We start from the raw sequence: 9250 nt of genomic DNA, 5'->3' as shown, positions 1-9250 counted from the left end.
AACGAACCACTCTGCGGTTATGACATCACGACGGGAAAGGTAAAAACTTTCAGGCAAAACCGTGAATATTTCAATTCCATCAGGCGACCTTGCCTGGTGGCTTTCAAAGGAACGAATGCAGCTGTCATCTAGACAGTAATCACTACTCTTAATATGTTCAATTTTCCTTTCATGTCAGTACTTGCGTAATTATTCCTCACTACTATGAGCTAAGCTTTTCAATATATATGATGTTGATTGTTTTACGAGATTGTCAATTTTTAGAGATAAGTTTGCACGTTGAAACTATTTACTCAATGTTCTCGGCCTTTTTGTTTAAAGGGAGAGGATATTGCCTCCAGTAGTGGTCAATCATATTTGGATACTTGTGTTGTTCACTTTTTAGTAAATGAGAAATCTGCCTATAAAGCTCAAGATATTCTATTCCTATTTCTGCTTGAAAATGATGCACTTTTCTCCAATGGGAAATGTGCTGGTTGTTGAAGCTGTGACCAAGGAAGATGTATTTGATATTAAGAGGCCTGTACATGTTGATGATTCCAAAGAATTTTCCTTCATTATTCTACACTGGAGGATTTATTCTAAAAATTATAGGTGCATCACACGTTTCTGTTTAAATTAATATTAAAGAGAAAATATGGAAAGCAATAGTATGAGGGTGTTTGGATTGACTTATTTTAAGTGCTTATTAACTTTTAAGCTCTTTTCTAATTTTTTTAGTGTTTGACAAAGATAAAAAGTGCTAAAAGCACTTACTTTTAGGCAAGAAAAATGTTATTCTTTGGAGAAGGTATATGGGACCTTATATAATACTATGAACAGGTATTCTCAGTAACAATAGTGAAACATAAAAGGTGAATATTGTTTGATACGATCCGGCTTGTGGAAGACACGGATTCGAACAACAAACTCGCTGAATTAAAGATAGGGAGAAATTAAGGGATGAGAAGTGAAGAAAAGGGGACGAGGATAGAAGCAAGACCCACTTGGTAAAAGAATTACTCCTACTAAGGAACCTATACTATTTGAAATTCAAGAAGATTAATCCATATGAATCCACAAATGAACGACTCTATATGAATATCAACGAAAAGGATTTCATAGCCAACAAAAGAATAACTATCACTAACACTAATCACTAGATTAGCACTACCCTAAACTAAGCTATCAAACTAAACTAATCACTCTTCAAGAGCATTCTTTCAGCATCCAAAAACTAACTCCAATGAAATGACTAAGGCAAGTCTACATAGTATTGCCTTTACAAGCCTAGTCACATTATTTAACTAATAGCCGCATTTGGCATCTAACTATCCAAGCTTGCAAATGTAGCCACGTATGACACGTTTGGCTTCCTTTAAGAGGCAAGCATTTGGCCTTGGACTCTTGGGCTCTTGTAGTCTTCTTCCATGCTATAATCCATAGCTTGAAGGTCCTCCAAAGTATATCTTCAAGTGCTTCCATAGCTTCATCCTCCCTGAACATGGCTCGTAAAGCTTGAAAGTCCTTGACTTGACTTCTAGTCCATGACCTTAGGGCAAATCGAGCACTTGAGCCATTTCGTATCGTAGTATTGTTGAAAGAGAGCTTGCAGAAAGATTAACAAGTACTCCACTTATGTTTATGGGACTCTTTGCATTTTGGACCCTTGATGTATTCCGTTTAGTAATTTCTTATTTTTTTGCGATTTGCTCCCTAATCTATTTACATTTTAGCAAAATGTTAGAGGTATTCATTTTTTGATCTGACGGCTAAATTAGGAAGTATGGTAAAAAAAAAAGAGGCGGCAACTAGATGAATGAAACACTAATCTTCATTTGATGCTCGGTGTAATTTCCTGTTTCTTTCTTTAGTTTCTGAATCTGAAGTCTTTACTTTTTTTTTCTGATTTTTATTTTTTCGTAGATGATTTAGCTTTTACAGTATAGAGGAGTTGTTCTTTTTTATTTTAGGTTTACAATTTATTATTTTTATTTTTATTTTTATTTTTTTTGTAATAAGGGATTGGCTTTAGAACTAGGAATCGAGAGAGATTACCATCAAATAGCTCACTTAATTTTAGGTACAAAAATAATGCTCGCCACAAAAGACAAGATGACTACTTATTCTTCTTTTGGACCTTTTAGATCTTGCAAAGTTGTTCCTCCTTACGTTAAAGGTTGTCAAATGGTACTATTAGAAGCATGACTTTATTGTACCTAAAAGTAGAGATACCACAGACCTCCCTTGAGGTATTTCATATTTGGAACACAAAGCTCCCTTTTGATTGCAGATATTACATAATCCTCCTTTTGCATATTTTATGCAACAAATCTCATTTTATACCCCTTGTTAATTTTAGTAATATTTTCTTCTATTTTGTTTACCGATACTGCCTTATTTTATTTTAAATTTTATCGTTGGATGCATAATACATTCATTCCATGCAACTTCTTCTAGATATAGCCCTATATAAGTAAAAACAAAATTAAACAAAATAAAAAGTCCAGAATAAATGAGAAAAAATGCACTCTCTATTTAACTTTCTTTCTTTTGCAATAATTTTGGTTTTACTCTTTTTTCCCTTAGTTAAGAAAAGATTATTGGAAGAAGTTGGGTAGAAGATGGTGAATTTAGATTCGTCACTCTTTTTTTTTTTTTTAAAAAAGTTTTCTTACACAAAATAAAATCTTGTATGTTAAGTCTATAACTCGTACATGAATAGCCAATAATTGCAACTCAAGTCTTTGTATATTACAATACATGACTTGGAGCACGTATCATTAGTATTCAAGGTTACAGTCTTTGTATATTACATGACTTGGAGCATGTGTCATTAGCATTCAAGGTTACTTACATTTTCTTGTTAATTTGAGTAGTCCTAATTTTTCCACATTGTGTGTTATGTCATTTCTTTGAGCACTCACTTTTTTATACATACTATTATAGAAAAATGGGTTTAGGGCTGTTTAGCAATAAGGATCGACATGTGTGCTCGAGGTCAAAAAGGAATTAATAGAGGGTAGTTTCGTCATTTCACGATTCATGCACTATTTCCATTTTAAAATAATCCACGTGTTATGGCAGCCACCGCATCAGTGTCTGTGTTCATCCATATTCCTCTCCGTCTTCATCCATTTTGTTATACCAAAAATATAGTACTATAATTTTCGATCATATCATCTAGCTCAGAGTGTTGCTCCAATTTTCAGGTATTTCTTTTTGTAACTCTTCTCCGTTCATCTCCAATTTTGTCTTTCGCCTTCATCTTCTCTTCTTCCTGTATTTGAATCAGTTCGTAATTGCTCCTCTTTCTTTGTTCTCAGTTTTTTCGCTTGCTGATTCTTGGGTTTATTATTATGTTCTGTAGGAAAGAATAGGAAGAGAATATTTTTCTTAGAGAATGCTCAAGTTGTATTAGGCTACTTAAGGCCACTTGAGATGATTACAATCATCAATTACATCTCTATTTATACTACTCAAAAAACCAATTCAAAAGTCTTGCACAAATAACTAGATACATGTATCACAATTCACTAGATACATGTATCACAAACTTTTAAAAGAGTTCTTGAAAAACTAAGAGATAATATTGAAAGACTAAATGATATTCTTGAAACAATAAAGAACTCCTAGAAAACATAAAAGTCAAGGATAGTATCCTTGTGAATGCATTAATTCCAACACTCCCCCTTAATGCATTTGCTTGACAACTCCAATGCATTCTCGAAGATAGCAAAACTTTTCTCTAGGAAGTGCTTTGGTGAAGATATAAGCAAGTTGTTCTCCTGTCTGGCAATAATGCAACTGAATTTCACCTTTCTCTTGTGCTTCTCGGATAAAATGGTACTTGATGGAAATATGCTTTGATCTTTCATGGTTGACCGGATTCTTGGCAATGGCAATCGCTGATTTGTTATCGCAATACAAAACAGTCCCTTCTTTTTGTTTTTCACCAATATCTTCAAGAATTCTCCTAAGCCAAATAGCTTGAGAATTAGCCTTAGCTGCTGAGACATATTCTGCTTCGGCAGTGGATTGAGCAACAACACTTTGCTTTTTTGACAACCAAGAACAAATGCTTGAACCAAATAAGAAAGCATAACCAGAAGTACTCTTCCTATCTATACTTCCAGCCCAGTCACTATCAGAATAGCCAATTAAGTCCAAATCTCCATCAAATTTGTACATTATACCATACTCCATTGTTCCTTGCAAGTAGCGTAGAACACGCTTTGCAGCTCCAAAATGCACTTGGCTTAGTTCTTGTATGAATCTGGATAATAAACTAGTAGCAAACATAATGTCAGGTCTTGTTGAAGTAAGATATAGCAGGCTTCCAATCAAGCTCCTGTAAAGTGAGCTATTAGCTTTCTTTGCTCCATCATCTTTTCTGAATTTCTCATTTGCTGCTAATGGTATGGCCACAGACCTGCAATCCATCATTTTAAATTTTTGAAGAATACTTTTAGTATACTTCTTTTGAGAAATAAAAATTCCTTCTTTCACTTTGAGAAACTTCAATGCCCAAGAAATAATGTAGCAACCCAAGATCACTCATTTCATAGGTTTGCATCATATCTTGCTTGAATTTCTGCATCATCTTCAAATCATTTCCTGTAAAAATCAGATCATCCACATAGAGACAAACAATGACAATGCTGTCACGTTCTTGCTTCACATACAAAGTGGCTTCGCTTTTACTTCTCTGAAAATTATTTTTCAGAAAGTATGTATCAATTTCATTGTACCAGGCTCTTGGCGCTTGCTTCAGCCCATAAAGGGCCTTTTTTAGCCTGTACACCTTCTCTTCTCCCCCTTGAACAAAAAATCCTTGAGGTTGCTCAACATAAATTTCTTCATCAAGTTTTCCATTTAGAAATGCAGACTTAACATCAAGTTGAAAAATCTTCCATTTATTTTGTGCAGCAACAACAATCAAGGTTCTAATTGTCTCAAGACGTGCAATTGGAGAGAAAGTTTCATAGAAATCAATACCTGGCTTTTGAGTGAAACCTCTAGCAACCAACCTTGCTTTGTGCTTTTGAATTTCTCCTTCTTGATTGAGTTTGATTTTGTAAATCCATTTTAGACTTACAACTTCTCTTTCTTTGGGTACATCCACAAGCTCCCAAGTATTATTCTTCTCAATCATCCAAATTTCTTCTACCATGGCTGTCTTCCAAACATCATGCTTTATTGCCTCCTCATAATTTTCTGGCTCAATATAGGCAAAGTTGCATCTTTGATAGATGTCACTCAACATTCTTGTTCCTCTTGGAGGTGGTTCTTCATCTTCTAGATCTGAGATTTCTCCCCCTTGAGGGACATCTTCCTCTTCCTCATCCTCTTCTTGACTTGACACATTTAAAGAAATGATAGAAGTATTCTCCACTTTTTTGAATGCATTGTAATGAAGTTTTAAAGGAAAGTTTCTTTTTATCATCTTTACTTCAACAATGACTTGATTTGGCTCAATTTTATCATAAATTCTACAACAATTATCTCTAAACACAAGAGAATAACCATTTTCCATGAGCTGACCAACACTAAGAAAATTTTCTTCCAAGTCAGGAACATAAAGGACATCATGAATTTGCTTACCGCTCCGTTTTCTGTTGATCGAAATGGTACCTTTACCTTTTGCATCAACTAAGGCTCCATTCCCCATTCTCACTTTAGAAGTGATGCTGCGATTAATTGAGAGGAAAGCCTTTTCATCTCCAGTCATATGATTGGTACAACCGGTATCAACATACCATTCATTGCTTTTTGCTGAAGCATCAGATTGAGAAGCGTAGAAAAGGTTTTATTCCTCTTTTCCTTCATAGAAATTTACTTGCTCCTGTTGCTTGTGCCTGCAGTCCTTCTCAATATGGCCAAACTTTTTACAAAAGTTACATTGGGGCTTGCTTTTGTGCCAACATTTTTCTGCATTATGATTAGTCTTTTTGCAAATTTTACAAAAAAGACTAGTACTTTTCTCACCTTTTTCTTCAACCTTGTTAGTAGAGCCATCACGATCCTGCTTTTTTTTTTTTTTATTGTACTTCTTTTTTTGTTGATTCTTTAAGAAATTTTGAGAATTCTCATTGGTTCTGGACTGGAAAGCCGTCTCTTTGGGTTGATTCTCACGAAAAAATCTTCGCTTCTCGTGTGCACGAAACGATCCAACTAGCTCTTTGATGGAAAGCTTAGAAAGATCTTTCGTCTCCTCAGTGATAACAACAATATACTCATACTTTTCTGTGACACTAATTAGAATCTTTTCCACAACTTGTTGGTCAGAAATTTCACCACCATGATTTCTCATTTCATTAACACTATTCATGACTCTTGTGCAATATTCATCGATTTTTTCAGATTCTATCATCTTCAAATTTTGAAACTCTCTTCTAAGAGTTTGAAGATTGATAGTGCGTACCTTTTCGTCACCATACACCTCAGCTTCTAGAGACTCCCAAGCTTGCTTTGCAGTCTCACAAGTAGCAATTTTTGCAAAAAATGCTCTTGAGACTTGTTGACACCCAATTTTGTCCCTCTTTATTTCGATTTATTTCCTGGAGCTTCTAAATTTGTTGACAAGCTAAACACTTTATTTTCACTATTATTTTATTTCTACTGCTATTAATATCTTTACTTTCATTTTTATTATTTTTTTACTATCAACATTACGAGCATTTACTTTATCACAATTTTTAATGGCTCGACATCATTTTATTTTCGGATTTTTGTACTCGTTAAATTAATTATACTTTATTAAATCCTTTATTTTTACATGTTATCACTAATTATCATAGTAAATAAGTGTACTAGTTATTAAATTAGAAGTCCAAAAATAATTAAATAAAAGAGAAGGGCCAATATTTTTGAGCCATATTAATGGCCCAAAAACACAAACACAATATTCACCAATTCTACCAGCCCACAACCAAATCCACCCGGTCCAGCCTATCTAAATTACCCGACCCGGCTCATTTTATTTTATTCCCTAAAAAAACCTAATCCATTCTCCCTCATTCTCTCTACCCTACCTCTCTTTCTCTCTTCTCCTTTCCATCTCACGCCGCCGCACCCACTTCCTCCTCGTCCTCTCTCTCCTCACGCTCCTCTCCACTTCCCCTTGTCCCCCACGCCTATCTCTTCCACTTCCCTCTGTCCCACGCTCCTCTCTCTCCTACGCTCCTCTCCGCTCCTCCTTCTTCTTTTCTTAAACCAAACGAAACCCTATAAATCTGTGTGCGAATTGAATCTTAAAGAAAAAAAAAATGATTCAGTATTTTGGGGGAGGGACACATACCATCTTCCGCACTTGATTTTTCCTTTTCCGGTGAACTTTAGCCGCGACCAACAACTACTCAATTTTCATTTTTTGTTTTGAAACCTTAAGTTACTTTAATCGGGTTCGGGTTCGTTCGAGTTCGAGCATAGATTCGAGACCCCGACGCCTCAGTTCATTGCACACAAAAAAGGTAAACCTCGGTACATTTATTATTTATAGTCTTTAGTTTCTGTTTTGGTTAAACTTTTTAGCTTATCCTGCTATATTTTTAGTAGTTATGTAGTTTCTTTGTCGTCACGTTATTTGTTTGATGTTTGGGAGCTGTTAGGATAGAATATTAATTTCTAAATGAATTCGAAAGATGTCTACTGTATTTTGGATGATTAGACTGAATTTCCAAGACTTAGAACCTATTTAAAATCAAATATACATAGGATATACAATGGGTTACCGAGGTAAAAAGAAGGTATACACTCGACATACATCTGATATACACAACGTGGCGTGTATATCTTAGGTATATTGTGTATATGGTTAAAACAGGTAGTAACACATAAGGCCTATATGTTAGATGAACAAAAGAATGGGCTCAGCTTTAGCTCAACCTCATTAACTGGACTTTTTTTAAAAGTCTGTAATGGTCCTATGTCATGTTCTTGTGGTGTTATAGATGATGTCATGCAGTTCGTAGTTCTCGTCATACTCTTCTGTTTTGAGTCTGGTTACTATTCTGTATGTCTATGTGCTAGCCTGGGTTGTCCTGTTACATTAAGTAGAATAAAGATAAAAGATAATCTTGAACTTGAGGTTTGCTCTAGTCCTAAAGGTTTATTACAATGTTACCTTTGTTACTTAATAAACATATATAAAAACCAGTAGCTTGTCCTCTGTTCCTGTAATCCTCTTTCTCTTTTATTTTTATAGCATCTGCTTGTTCTAATTGCTTTTCTGTTAATTATGTGCTTAGCATGTTGTTAATTATGTGATTAGTATGCATTTATCAGTCTGAGGGAAAGTACATAATGCGGTTATGCTTGATTTATGATTTTGCTAAGTGGTTTATTTTCTTTTTAACTTGATTATGTAAGTTAAATGCACGTTAAGCATTTTGGTCCTGTTTGGAGATTATGTACTCATTTTGTAAATCTGATCATGTTCAGAGGATTATTTAAAGCTAGTTCTCATATAATATCTCATGAGGTGCTCATTTTGATTAACTTAATTCAACTTGATTTACTTGCCTAATACCTGCTTGCTGCCTGTTTAGTCTAGCATTCCAGCGTCATTTGCTTTAGGTGGTGTACGTTACTTCTGTAGCTTTATTATGCCAGATTAGTTTTTTTTTTTTCCGATTGGTTTAGTTGATAGTTCGGTGCTAAATGGTTCTTGTGTCTATTCCTGTGTCTATAATAGTTTATATCATGAGTCAATCTCTGTAACTTAGTTCAAACAGGCTCCTATATTTTATTGTCAAAACATGCTACGGCACTGCACTTGTTAAAGTTTACATGTTCTTATATTGCAAGTATACTCAGATACACCTGGTGTATACGAGCCATCGATTTGTTTTCTTTGAGCTTACATTGTGTCTAGCCTTGTTTATTGATTTCATACTAATTCTTTTCTTTCGTTTTTTTTGTGCATGATCATTGAGCACGAGTCCAAAGGACTCATTCTCCTCCGTATTCGGTGTTTGGCTAAGAGCCCAACCTGATCTCCTCCTCTCGTGTCAGCCCAATCCGCAGCCAAACAAGAAAATAAAATCTGGGCCAAAGCCTAACATACAGAAACAGCCTTCAGCAATATATGAAGAAATTTGCTGGGCCGAAGCCCAATAGTAGCGGACAACAGCCTTCCTAAATGGGCTGAGCCCATTTACATTACATCTACTCCTCTATTTTATTTTGTGCACATTTAATGTGTATTGTATGGCTAACATTTTTGTTTGTTAATTTAGATGAACCTTAGTGACATTAAGGGGTTTTGGGT

This window comes from Lycium barbarum, chromosome 6 (genome assembly GCF_019175385.1).
Source record: "Lycium barbarum isolate Lr01 chromosome 6, ASM1917538v2, whole genome shotgun sequence".
Classification (NCBI taxonomy): Eukaryota; Viridiplantae; Streptophyta; class Magnoliopsida; order Solanales; family Solanaceae; genus Lycium; species Lycium barbarum.
The sequence above is the reverse complement of the archived record's forward strand: the minus strand, read 5'-3'. Positions refer to the sequence as shown.